Raw genomic sequence first — 13,352 nt, forward strand, 5'->3', positions numbered from 1 at the left:
GAAAGTAGAATGGTGGTTGCCAGGCGCTGGGGAAGTTTGATAGAATTTAATTTTACATGATGAAAAGAGTTATGGAGATGAATGGGGGTGACGGTTACACACATTATGAATGTATTTAGTGCCACTGAATGGTATGCTAAAAATGGTTGAGATGGTAAATTTTATGTTATGTGTAGTTTACCACAATTAAAACATGAAAAAACACAATGTATTATTTATGGCCACATTCATATATACAATAAAAGTATAAAAACACAAAATTTCAGGTTAGTGGTTAACCTGAAGAGAGACAGTAGGAAGGGATGAGAGTATTAGGCATTGGCTGTGCCTTTAATATTAATATTTTATTTCTTACAAAAGGAGAGTTCTGAAGTATTTATGGCAAAATATAGATTTGTTAAATTAAGTGAATGGGCTATACAGAGGTCAATTATATCTTTCTGTACTTTTCAATGTCCTTTAAATGTTTTATAATTTAAAATCTAAAAATTAAATTGATTTAAAAAAAAAAGAATAAGAGACACCAGAGCTCTCTCTCCCTCTCTCTGCCCCCAACACACAAAAAAGTCGCATAAGCACTCAGTGAGCTGGTCATCATCTACAAGACAGGAAGAGCGCCCTCACCAGAAACCACACCAGCCAGCACCTTGACCTTGGACTTCCCAGCCTCCAGAACCGTGAGAAATAAATATCTGTTGTTTGAGCCATCTGCCCTGTGGTATTTTGTTATAGCAGCCAGAGCAGACGAAGACACCAACACTTGCTACTGTTTGTCTCTTTGATTGTAGCCATCCTAATGGGTGTGCAATATTCATTTGCATTTCCCAAATGGCTAATGATGGGGAGCATCTTTCATGTAATTATCAGCCATTTGTATGTCTTCTTTGGAGAAATGTCTGCTCAAATCCTTTTTCCATTTTTTTAATTGGGTTATCTTTTTATTAAGCCAACAGACACTCTTGTACTCATATGAAAGGATGCATACAAAGCCTATTCAATGCAACATTATTTATAATAGCAACAAGATTTGGAAATAATGCCAATAGTGATCACTAGTTCAGCCACACAACAGAATATTATGCAGCTGTGAAAAAGAAAGAGAAAGATCACAGAGTACTTTATGGAAATTATGTAGGACATATTGTAAATAAAAATAAGCAAAGTATAGAACAGTATATATAGTATTCTCCATTTTTTTAAGAAGAGAGAGAAAAAAATATATTATTATTTGTTTATGTTTTCATAAAGAACCATAGGAAGGATACACAAGAAATTTTAAAAACTGATTTTCAAATCAGGTGAGTTGACAAGAACAGGGATAAAACTGAGACATTTTATTGTATAACTTTGTGTATTATTTTGATTTTTGAACCATTTAAATGTGTTACCCAAAACGCAAAAAATTAAAATATAAAAAGCTTAAAATTTAGGTAAAGTGCCTGGCCCTTAGTAGGTGCTTCCTCTGGGCGTGGGTCTCGTTCTGTCCTTTGCAGATAGACACCCTTCATGGCAGGAGGAGGCGGGGGCAGGGCCTCCTAAAACTCCAGGCTTACGTCATTCCGGACCCCAGAGGAAAGACGAGCATTTTCTCGCTCAGCGGTGGTACATAAAATCTCAAGAAAAGACTCTGGCTCTGCTTGAGTCACATGCTCATCCCTGTGGTAAGAAGCAGCAATTGTCACTTACTGTGCCATTAGAGCTATAGGAGTGGACATGGTGTGGGGGGTGTCACTTCTTCAAAGTGAGGAAGATGCCATTATCAGAGGGGGAAGGGACACTGCACAGATCAAGACAACAGGCATCCACGCAGCAGGGGAGACAGGCACATAAAGTGACAATTCTTAGGGTACGGTACACGCCATGATGTGGGTCAGCACAGTGTGCTGTGGGAGCCCAGAGGAGGCGGCAGTCTTAGCCAGGAGGCCTTCTTGGAGGTGGCGATGCTCTCGCTGAGTTTTAGACGATGAATGGGGGGTCTTCAGGAGAGAGGAAGAGAAGATGTGGCCAGTGTTTGGGCAGAGAAAACAGCCACATGAGTGAAGACTCAGAGAAGGAAGGTAGTGTTAGGAGCTGAATCGTGTCTCCCCCAAATCATTTGTTGAAGCCCTAACCCCCAGTAGCTCAGAATGTGGCGGTATTTGGAGACAGGTTCTTTAAAGAAGTGATTGATTGATTCATTTATTTATTTAGTTTAGACTAGTCAAGTGCAGTAGTGAGAAGGAAGGAAAGAGGAGAACAAGGAGGTCAATCTGTAACTAAGAGGGGATTAATTTAAAATGAGGCCCTTCGGGTGGGTCCTAATCCAATTTGACTAGTGTCTTTATAAAACGAGGAAATTTGGCCTCACAGACAGACACCAGGGAGGAGTGTGCACAAAGGACAGACCCTGTGAGGACACAGGGAGAAGGCAGCCCTCGGCAAGCCGAGGAAAGAGGCCTCTGTAGAAACCAACCGTGTCAGCACCTGCTCTTGGCCTTCCAGCCTCCAGAACTGCGAGAAAGAAATGTCCATTGTTTGAGCCCCCAGCCTGTGTTACGGCAGCCCCGGTGACCAACAGAGGCAGCAGGATGCATTTAGGAATTCTGGCAGCTAGGCCTTGCTGGGCTGCAAGGTGTGAGGCAGGGCTGACAGGGTGCTGAGCAGGAGAGGTTGCAAGCACAGCTTTGATCTGGGGAAGCCTGTCGTTTGGTGGAAATAAAAACAGCTCACATTTCCTAAGTGTCTACACTGCCAGACATTGTGCTGGGTTCTTTACACGCTCAATTCTTACCTGCTGAATTCTCACAACAACACTGTAAGGGCTGTTGTTATCCCCTCAGTACGGTAGAGAAACGGAGGCACAGAGAGGTTGAGTGACTTGCCCAAGATAACACGGCCGACAAGTGAGGGAGCTGGGATCGGAACCAGGTCTGCCTGACCCCAGCCCTACAGAGGAGGAAGCTCAGGATCTGGTGACTGCCGGAAGTGGGCTGTGGAGGGAGACATGATAATACCGGAGGTTTGGAGACTGAGTACCTTTCCTCACCGGGGAGTCATGTGCATGCATATGCACACACACATGCGCGCACGCGCACACACACCCTGCACCTGGCTATGGGGATGTCCTGGGAGCATTCTTAGCCCACAGGGGGTTCCCTGCCATGCTGGGCAGCTGGAATGCAGAGGGTATGGACTTCAGTGGGTGATCACCACACCCCAGGACGTGGCCTCCTGGTTCCTCGTCAGCCCCAGTAGAAAGCCCACGCCCATCTGCTCTTGCTGCTCGTGCTACTTAATCTGCAGTTTCAGGTCTCCCTGCTTCTTTGTCTTTGCACGGGCAGTTCTCCCTGCCTGGATGCCCTCCCTGCTCCAGCTGTCAGTTGTGCTCAGACTCCTGGATTTCAGGGACCAGTTAGAAACTTCAAAAGAAAGTTTGGGGAATAACAGAAAGTTGTCAAATTTTCATTTCTTTAATAAGGATATTTAAAATATAACTACCATCCTCTATCCACCACCATTTTATAAAAAGGACACTTTAACATCCACAAAGTAGGAGGGACATAATCTCGGGATAAAGGGTAATCCTTTACATTGAACACACTTAGCTTTACGTAAAATCCATTGTGTTGTCCTTGTTTTTCTCATTTCACCGCTGGAAACTGTCACAGATCAGTGTTTGCGACGACTGAGTCCTCAGCTCCCCCTGTGCCTCCTCCAGAAAGCCTGCCCCACCCTCATCCCTGCAGCACACGCTCCCCCAGCACTGGTCCCACTGTCCCCTGGGCTGCGATGTGCTTTGCACGTATAGCCACAAGAGTTATTGTTTATCGAGTCTACCCAGTTAAGCACTGGCAGGTGCTTAACGTGGATTATCCCATTTTATCCTCATAACCCCGAAAGGTGAACATTTTACAGATGAGAAACCATGAAGTGGTTTACCCCAATCCTGCGCCCCCTGCTGGAGGCACTGACAGCGGGACTGGTGGAGAGAATCGCAAAGAGAGGTGGGGCTGCAAATCCAGGCTCCCACTTTCTGGTTTTAAGATTTCGGCAGGTCACTTCACCAATCCGAGTCTCAGCTTTGTCATCCACAAAATAGGAGCAGTAATACCTACTTCACAGTGTCGTCCTGAGGGAGTGCCTGTAAATCTCCAAGACAGCAGCTGCCACGTAGAAGACACTGGACAATGTGAGTTTGTTCCCCATACTCCACTCCCCATCCCTGTACTTAGTTTCCCTACACCTCATTGTCCTGATTGCCCTCCTATCCCTCTTTCCCAGGCTGCTGTGCTAAACCCTCTCTAAAAATGCCAGTGGTCCAGGGAACCATCCGTGGCCCTCTTCTCTCTCCCATCTAGTCTCCCTCGCTAGGTGAGCTCATCCCATCCCGTGGATTTAGACATCATCTACACATTGACTCCAAAATGTAAATCTGCAGTCCTGGTCTTTTCCCAGAACCCAAACTTATATGTTCAACTGCCTAACTGACGCCTCTCCATATGGCCTCATGGGTCTCCCAAACTTAGTATATATAAGACAGAGACTTAATTCCTCTCACCCCAATCCATTCCTCCGCCAATTTTCCCGTCTCAGTAAGTTACACCATCGTTGCCCAGTTGCCCAACCCAAAATCACATTTAACTCTTCTCTTTTTATCACCCCTCACCTACAACCATCAGCAAAGCTCATTGTCTCTATCTCCGAAACATAACCCAAACCCTTCATTCCATCTCCATGACTGTCACTGAAGTCTGAGTCCCCGTCATCTCTCATGTGGTTCACACCAATAATATCCTGACTGGTCTCTCTGCACCTACTTTCACTGCTTCAAAAATTACTTTTAAAATACGTCTTTAAATCAGGTAATGTGAATTCTTCAACTTTATTCTTTTTCAACATTTTCTTGGCTACTCTAATTCCTTTGCATGTCTGTAGTATAAATTTTAGAATGAGCTTGTCATTTTAGCAACAAAAAAACTTGCAGGCATTTTGATTGAGATTGCTTTGAATCTATAGATCAATTAGGCATAATGAACATCTTAATAATATTGAGTCTTCCAATCCATGAATGTAGTCTATTGGTTCATTTATTTAGGTCTTCTTTATTTTGACAGTGGTTTATAATGTTCAGAAAAGAGATCTTGCATGTCTTTTGCTAAATCTAACTACTTAATGTTTTTATGCCATTATTAAAAAATGTATCAAGCTTAACGTTTCCAGTTGCTTACCTCTAATACACAGAAATACAATTGATTCTTGTATATAGACTTTGTATCCTGCACATATGTTAAATTCCTTCCTTAGTTCTGGTAGTTATTTTAAAGACAACTTAGGATTTTCTACGTAAACATTTATTTTGTCTGCAAAGAAAAGCAGTTTTACTTCTTCCTTTCCAGTCTTTATACTTTTCATTTCTTTTTCTTGCCTTACTGCACTGTCTAGGACTTCAAGGCAGTGTTGAATAGAAGTGATGAGAGCATCCTTGCCTTGTTCTTAAAGAGGCGTAAACATTCATCTTTCGCCATTAAGTATGGTATTAGCTTTAGGTTTTTCAGAGATGCCCTTTATCAGGCTGAGGAATTTCCCTCCTATTCCTAGTTTGCTGAGAGGGTTTTTGTTTTTTTAAGTCATGAATGGGTGTTGAATTTTGTCAAATGCTCTCTTTCTGCATCTACTGAGATGATCTTATGGATTTTCTCCTTTATTAATGTGGTGAATTAAATTGGTTGTTTTATGAAATGTTAAACTTTGCTTTCCTAGAATAAACCCCACTGAGTATTACTGCCTTATCCTTTATATATATTTATATACTTGATTTGATAATATTTTATTCAAGATTTTTCCATCTTTGTTATGAGGGATATTGAGCTGCAACTTTCTTTACTTGTAACGTGTGCCAGATTTTGCATCAGAGGTGTGTCGGATTAAAGATTGCTGCAAATTCCTTACTATTCCCCTCTTGAGAAGTGGAGCCTAATTCCTTTCTCTTTGAGTCTGGGCTGCCTTAATGACTTGCTTGACCAGTAGAAGTGTGCTTCCAAAGCCAGGTCATAAGAGGCTTTGCAATTTCTTCCCAGGCCTCTTGGAACACTCATACTTAGAGCCCAAGATGCTGTGTAGGAAACCTGACTACACTTTGGCCACCATGCTACAAGGGAACCTAAGCTCAGCAGGAGGCCATGTGAAGAGGAGAGGAAGATGCCTAGTCAGCGTCCAATTGCTACACGTTGCAGACATTTGAGTCACCCTTGCTGAGGCCCCAGACATTGTAGAGCACAGATGAGCCATCTCCACTGTGGTTTGTCCAAATTCCTGACCCCAGAATCATGATATATAATAATAACAAATTATTGCTTTAAGCCATGACTTTTCAGGAAAGTTAGTTGTGTAGAAATAAATAATCAGCAGGATTGTGCTGGGCTCATCAAATTAGTTGGGGTGTGTTCCCTCTCCTCTGTTTTCTGAGAGTTTGTGTAAGATTGCTGTCATTTACTCCTTAAATATTTGATAGAATTTAATGGTGAAACCATCTGGGTAGGAAATTTCTATATTATAAATTCGATTTCTTTAATAGATATAGAGTTATCCAGATTTTCTATTTTTCTTATAGAATGATATTTATAAATGCCAGTGAGTCATATCACTCCCCTTATGAAGACCCCCAATGGCTTCCCCTTGCACTGAAAATAAAATCAAAATCCTTTCCACAACCTGTAAAGCCCTTTATGATCTAGCTGCTGCCTTCTTTTCTGATGTCACCTAGAGCCACATCCCTAATGTTTACAGGGCTGACTTCTTAACATTGTTTCGACTTCAGCCCAGGTGTTACCTCCTTAGGAAAGTCTTTTTGACCAACAAGTCAAGATACTCCCCTCAACTGATCTTTATCATATTACCTATTTAAAAATGTTTATGTCACTTCTCACTATCTGACATTATCTTTATTCTTAGTTAACTTACCTATTATCTCTACATATTCACCGTACCTTTCTAGAATTTCACATTCGTGTAGGCAGGGGCTTTGTTGGTCTTATTCATGGCTGTGTCCTGGAAGCCTAAAACACAATGTATATATGTATTTACTAAATTTACTAAAATACAATGTAAATATGTATTTACTAAATTGTTGACTTGCTGCCCTGGCTCCTCAGCCCTGACCTGGGCGGGCTCAGCTGTGATTGGTCCCTAGAAATGGCCAACATCAGGGAGAAGCATGGGTCAGGCTTCCAGTGGCCACACCTGCCTACAGGTGATTCTCTCCTACCAGAGTCTCACTCCAGCCTGGCTCTCTCTCCCATCATCAGCAGCCAGGAGGCAGGTTCGAGGCCATTTAGGAGAAGAGATCCAGGTACAGTACGTGGGAGTGAAGCTGTGGCTACTAGTTCTAGTTCTTTGAATAAATCACTTCCGCTCTCTGTCTCTCCCCTGACACATTGCAGACGCTCAGTCATTCTTGAATAAAGATCAATTCCATCCCCACATTCTATGGTTCTAACTTACCCCAATACCTTTGCTATAGATGAGGAAACTGAGGCACAGAGAGGCTAAGTGACTCCACCACCACCAATGCCACAGAGCAAATGACTGGAGGTGCTGGAGCTCAGAGATTTTCCCCTCGATTTATGATCCCACCAACAAGGGCATCAATTTCAGAGATTAACAGCTGCAAATGATGGCATCAAACAGGCCGCCCCAGCAGCCCTCCGAAGTGCATCTCCAATTCAGGTTTATCTTCATTAAGCAAGTAATTCATTACCGGGCGGTAAGCATTCACATCAGAGAGAGAATATTAAAAAAGTAATTATATTTTTCACAGTGCAGCTTTCCGGGTAAATTGTATGCAAATTGCTGTCTAAATCAGGCTGGCATATCCTGTGCAGGGCTCGGCACTATTTGGGGGGATATTTTGGAGGCCAAACTAGTCCCCCTCTGCTGACTTCAGTGAGTACCCAGCACAAGGTTTTGCATTCAGTCAGGAAGCCTCAAAAATAGTAGCCATTATTATTTCTTAACTCCATTAAGCCTCAGTTTCCTCATCTGTAAAATGGGGCTCCTGTGAAAGGGGCTGTAGAGGACAGTCCCCAGCACGGTACCTGCCTGTGAGAGTTTGGACATGGGAGGAGATGGCTTTGGGGAATGGCAAGAGGACCACTGTGTCAATGAAGCACTGACACCCATGGGCCCAGAGGGAGGGTGGGGGCGGCCGCTGGGTGGGGCAGGGGGCACTGGTGAGGGGCCAGGAGGCCAGCTCCCTTCTGATCCTGGCTCTGCCACCAATTCACGTGTGACCCCAAGTTTACTGCTTCTCCGCTCCAGGCTGTGCTTAATACGCAGCCATAATTAAGTCCTGGGGGACGATCACCCAGCAGGTGCACACGAGCACCATCGCTCCCGGATGGCTCTGACCTCTACCTGTGCGAGCTAGAAGGCCCGTGCTGCGAAAGGGAGGCTGGAAGAGCAAACACATCAAACCTCTCCGTTTCCAGGTGGGAAAAAGACACAGAAGGGCCTGAATGACTCAGGTCACACAGCAGCTAAGTGATGGAGTCAGGACGAGAAACGCGGGCCAGGGTCCTCCCATGCCCACCGTCAGTGCCCATCTGCCAAATGAGCACTTGAAGGCCTGCGTGGAAAACTGTACAGTGCGGTTTGCACTTCCGGTATTGTTTGCTTTATTTCAGAGTCGGGCCGTGATCCTGAGCTTGGATCTGAGGCAGGCGACTTCCCATCAGAACCTTAGTGTCCTCAATTGTCAAACGAGGCAGAAACATCTCTGTGGACCCCTCCCATGAGATTTATTAGGTAGGATTTTAACGACATCCTTTCCCTTCCTCCAGGGCAAAAACTCTGAGAGGAGAAATGGAACTGCCCAGGGACCTAGAGGCAGAGGCTGCTGGGCCTGGCCCAGCAGGTCTTGGTGCCAGTTCCAGCCTACCTTGCCCACACACTGGAGACCAGCTGGCAGTGACAGTTTAGGAAGATGCACAGTGCCCCCTTGTGATTGGGGGGCCACCCGCTACAAAGCCCCAGCAGCCCAGAGCCCAGGCTGCAAGGCCAAGTCTGCCCCAGAAACAGTCTCAAACAGGGCCACAGTTCCATGCAGATGTGTTGCACTGCGACACAGAGCTATGCTGGGGGCCTTAGCTATGCCTGGAGCTGCAGTCACTAAAAACTCAGCTCCGTCCAGACATACACTCAGGCTGGTACACACAGCTACACCCATGGAACATGCACACAGGTGTCCACACCAGCCTGGCCAGATATGGCTAAAGCAGGTAACACCTTGGCACAGGGACACCCGCAACACCCAGACACAGTTAGGCCCTGGGTGGTGGTCACCCAGCAGAGGCACACCACAGTCACCTGGAACACCCAGTTACACACAGACACAGTCCCCTCTAGGAGACCAGGTGCCTCCTCTCTGACCCAGCTCTTGTTTGCAAACCCTCACTATGCCGACCCTCAATCCCTCATTCCTGGGGCTACTAAAAAGTCTCCCCACCACCCCCAGGACGGCTGGTTCCCAGGCTGCACACGTGAGCACCTGCTCCTGTGCGTGTCCGGACACACATGCCGCTGCTCCCGTACCTGGGAGCCCTTCTGTTCTTGTCTTGCTCGAGCACCATTTTTGAGCATCCTGTTGTGCGGGGGATTTTAGAGACCAGCCAAGGCGCAGCGGCTGCCTTCTCCCAACTTGCCATCTCCGAGACACAGCTTTCCGATGGCAAGCGACCTCAGACTGAGCCGCTCAGCCCTCCGGAACCACCCTTCACTGAGGCTGGGAGTGGGTGGCTTTAGGGCAGGGCACGGAGTTGTGGAGCTTTCCCCAGGATGTGAAAATGCTCCCAGGTGTTGGGAGTTTCCTCTCTGGCTGGCCTTTCTTTCCAGAAGAATCTCAAGGCTCCCGGGGATCCTTTCCTGACTATGCCTGGCCGCACCGGCCCTTGGGAAGAGCCACGGTCAAGCCTTGGCCCAGGAGTCAGGAGCAAGGGTCAAAAACTTCACTGGGTGACCGTGGTCCTGCCTTGTCTTCTCTCTGGGCCTCAGTTTCTCTTCTGCCCCACGGGGGTGCGGTGGGATGGAATAAGGGGAACAGCATGGAACAGAGGTTAAAAGGCCCCCACAGTCCTGTATTTCTCAAGCTGTGCTTCCCCCAGAGACCAGAGCTGGTGACTGAGGCGGCCAGACCCAGACCCGATCTCTGGACACCGGCTCTAGGGCCCCTCCCCCACTCTGGGCTGCCACTCCCCTGGCAGAGGCAGAGGAAAACAGTGGAAAGAACGGTGACATCTGAATCAGAGAGCGCTGTGGGCACACACTGTGCTTCCTGAGGGCAGAGACCGCGCTGTCTGGATCTGTAGCTTCTTCGGCAGGGCCTGGCGTATGGGAGTCAGTTAACACACACATCTGCTCAGTCAAAACCAGTTCACTCCTTCCTAGCTGCGCAGCTCTGGGCAGGCAATGTCATGTCTCTGAGCGTCACCGTCCTCCATGGCACGATGGAGATAACAGCTGGCTCCTGGCTGCAGGTGGTCGTGAGATCCTTCCAGACACTGCACGAAAAGGCACAGCCCCTGGCCCAGCAGGGTCCTGCCAGCAGGCGCCGCATCCACTCCCTTTCAAGCCTCCGTTCTCACTCAACTGGCCCAGGAGGGGGATCCCTGGAGGAGGAAGAGCTTGGCACAGGAACAGGATGGGGAGAGTGGACAGAGGGGCAGTGCGTGCCAGTGTCTGGCAGAGCGTGGGCTGTGGGGGCAGCCTGTTTCTCACTCTTGCCACACCAAGGGCCCTGCCAGGCTCTGAGCATGCAGCAGGGCTGAGGGGAAAGAGAAGGAGAGAAACACTCGCACCCACTCACCCACAGATACACGGACTCCGAGCCTCACAGGTCATTAGAATCCTAGTCCCTCCGCATCAGCCCGCAGTCCCTGAGTCCAGGGACAGGTCGCTCACGGCCTCCGCGGGCAGCACATTCCATGGCCCAGTGGTCCTCACTCTGCTGAGCCGAGCCTGCCTCTACGCTCCCAGCCTGCCTGGAAGCATCTGCTCCTTCTGCTCATGGCAGCCCAGGACATGCGGATCCACCAGGTGCTCTGCCCCTACCTCCACCGCCCAGTCCTTCTCTGAAGGCCAGACAGCAACGCAGCTGTCGCTGCTGTCGCTGCTGTCGCGTGGGTCTGAGTCTTCTCACCTGCTCTGACATGTCCCTGTGCATCTCAGCATGTGCACACATATGCACACACATACATGCGCTCGTACGGGGCCCCCTGGATCCAGTCCATCCCAGAGGGACACAGGGGCTGGTCCCCCTCCTCTCCCGAGTCCCCACTGCTGCTAGGACTTCCTTGGAAGACAGGGCTCAGGGGGAGGTGGAGGCAGCCCTGGAAGGACACATCTCCCACCGAGAGCCCTTCCTCTTCCCCACCCCCTGCCTTCTGCCACTTTCCTATGTCAGGGCCATGCTGATGACACCAGAGAATCCATCAACTGCCACCCCCATGTCAGGTCATGTCACAACATAATTAAAGCATTAGATCTTCGTGATGAAGCTGTTGCCATCAATTCTGAGAGTGACTGATCCAATCTACAGAAAGGGAAAATTTCTCTCCGCCCGCCACAACTGCCGCAGCTGCCTTCCCCTCCCCAAGAAGGGAGCCGGCAGCGCCTGTTCTATTTAGGGCTCCAGACCTCAGTCTGGGAGGCAGGAACTGAGCCGTGGGGGGAGGGCCGGCCTGGGGGTGTGCGCCCTCCTGCCTCTGGGCCCACCGGGGAGCAGCAGAGCCTGGAGGCCTGGGACTCCTCTGGGCTCAGTCATCGGGTCACTCTGTGACCTTGGGAAAGACCCTCCCCACGTCTGGGCTTCCGGGCCCTCTTCTGTGAATGGGAAGTGGGGGCTGGGAGGGTGGGAGGAAGATGACTGGGTCTCCAAGGAGGCGGAAGCAGCCGGAGCAGGGCCAGGTGATCCGGGCTCAGAGCCTGCCTAGCTGTGCAGCTGTGGTCAGGCGAGTCCTGTTTTCTCCTTCCTTCACCCCGGGAGGGGAATCTTTCATGCCTCACAGGATTCTGGGGAAAACTAAAGGAGACAGGGAACGTAGGGGCCCAACACAAAGAAAACGTCCCAACCTCTCAGCGCTTCCATGCCCTGGGCTCCTGGCAGGCCTCAGGACGAGGCATCAGTCAAGGGCTGGATTTAGACCTGATTCTCCTTCGCCCAGGATGAACACAGAAATGCTGGGACTGCAGTGACAGAGGGCAGACGGAAGAGACGGTGCGTGCGCAGGGACAGAGGTGTTGTCTTCTCAATGATGTCACCATTGGGAGGTCCAACACAGTAGGAACAGGAGACAGGAGCCAGGCTGTGGCAACGAGGGGTAAGGGGCAACACGGGAGAGATGGAGGAGCCCTGAGGGGTCAGAACCACCGGTCCATGGCTGGCATGTCGAGAGGGTTAAGTAGGGACTGACCCGGCAAGTGGCCAGAGCCTCCAGTCTGAGGATGGTAGGAGGTGGAGGCAGAGGCAGAAGCAGGGAGACCAGTCTGGGCCCACTGCAGTGACCTGGGCAAGAGACCAGACTGGCCTGGACCGAGTTAGAGGAGGAGTTGAGGGATAACCCCAAGGTCTTTGGTGTGAGCAACTGGGAGAGTCACCATTGTGGAGCTGCCACTTGCCAAGTTTGAGTAGTCAGTGGGGGAGAAGCTGGGAGGTGGTGACGGAGAGTTTGTTTGAAGTGCGAGACACCTAATAGATAACTAGAATGTTGAGCAAACAGGTGGGTAGACAGGGCAGAGGTCTGTGCTGAAGAAATACACCTGAGACTTGAGAGTCACCAGCAGACAGATGGCACCTAACGCCCCGAGCTTAGAGGAGATCCCGTGGGAAGTGGGACAGGTAAAGGGAAGAGGTGTGAGGACTGAACCTGGAGCAGGGGCTGCAACGTAAAGAAGGTGGGGAGATGAGACTGGGAAGGGGGTCAGTACGGGAAGAGAAAAGCCAGGCTGGTGTGGTCCCCTGGCTGAAAGAAGAAAGCATTTCCGAGAGGAGGGGGTGATCGTCTGTGTTAAAGGTAATGACAGCGCAGGGAAGATGGAGATTGAGAACCGGCTGATGACAATGTTGAGTAAATGTTTATTGAATGGATAAATGGGAAATAAACTGAAATCCCATCAAAAGAACTGGGGTAATGGGTAGAATCTGGGATGGGGTCTGGCAGAATGGATAGAGAACAAGGTGATCCCAGTTGAGCAGCAGCCGAGGATGCCTCGGGTCGGGCAGGGTCAGTCCCGGGAACTGGGCAGGAGACTCACTGCGGTGGATCAGGGGATGGCGGCTGTAGGGGGAGGTGGGCATCAGAGGCCAGGTGCGGCCTGGAGGT

Source organism: Lemur catta, chromosome 3 (assembly GCF_020740605.2).
Source record: "Lemur catta isolate mLemCat1 chromosome 3, mLemCat1.pri, whole genome shotgun sequence".
Classification (NCBI taxonomy): Eukaryota; Metazoa; Chordata; class Mammalia; order Primates; family Lemuridae; genus Lemur; species Lemur catta.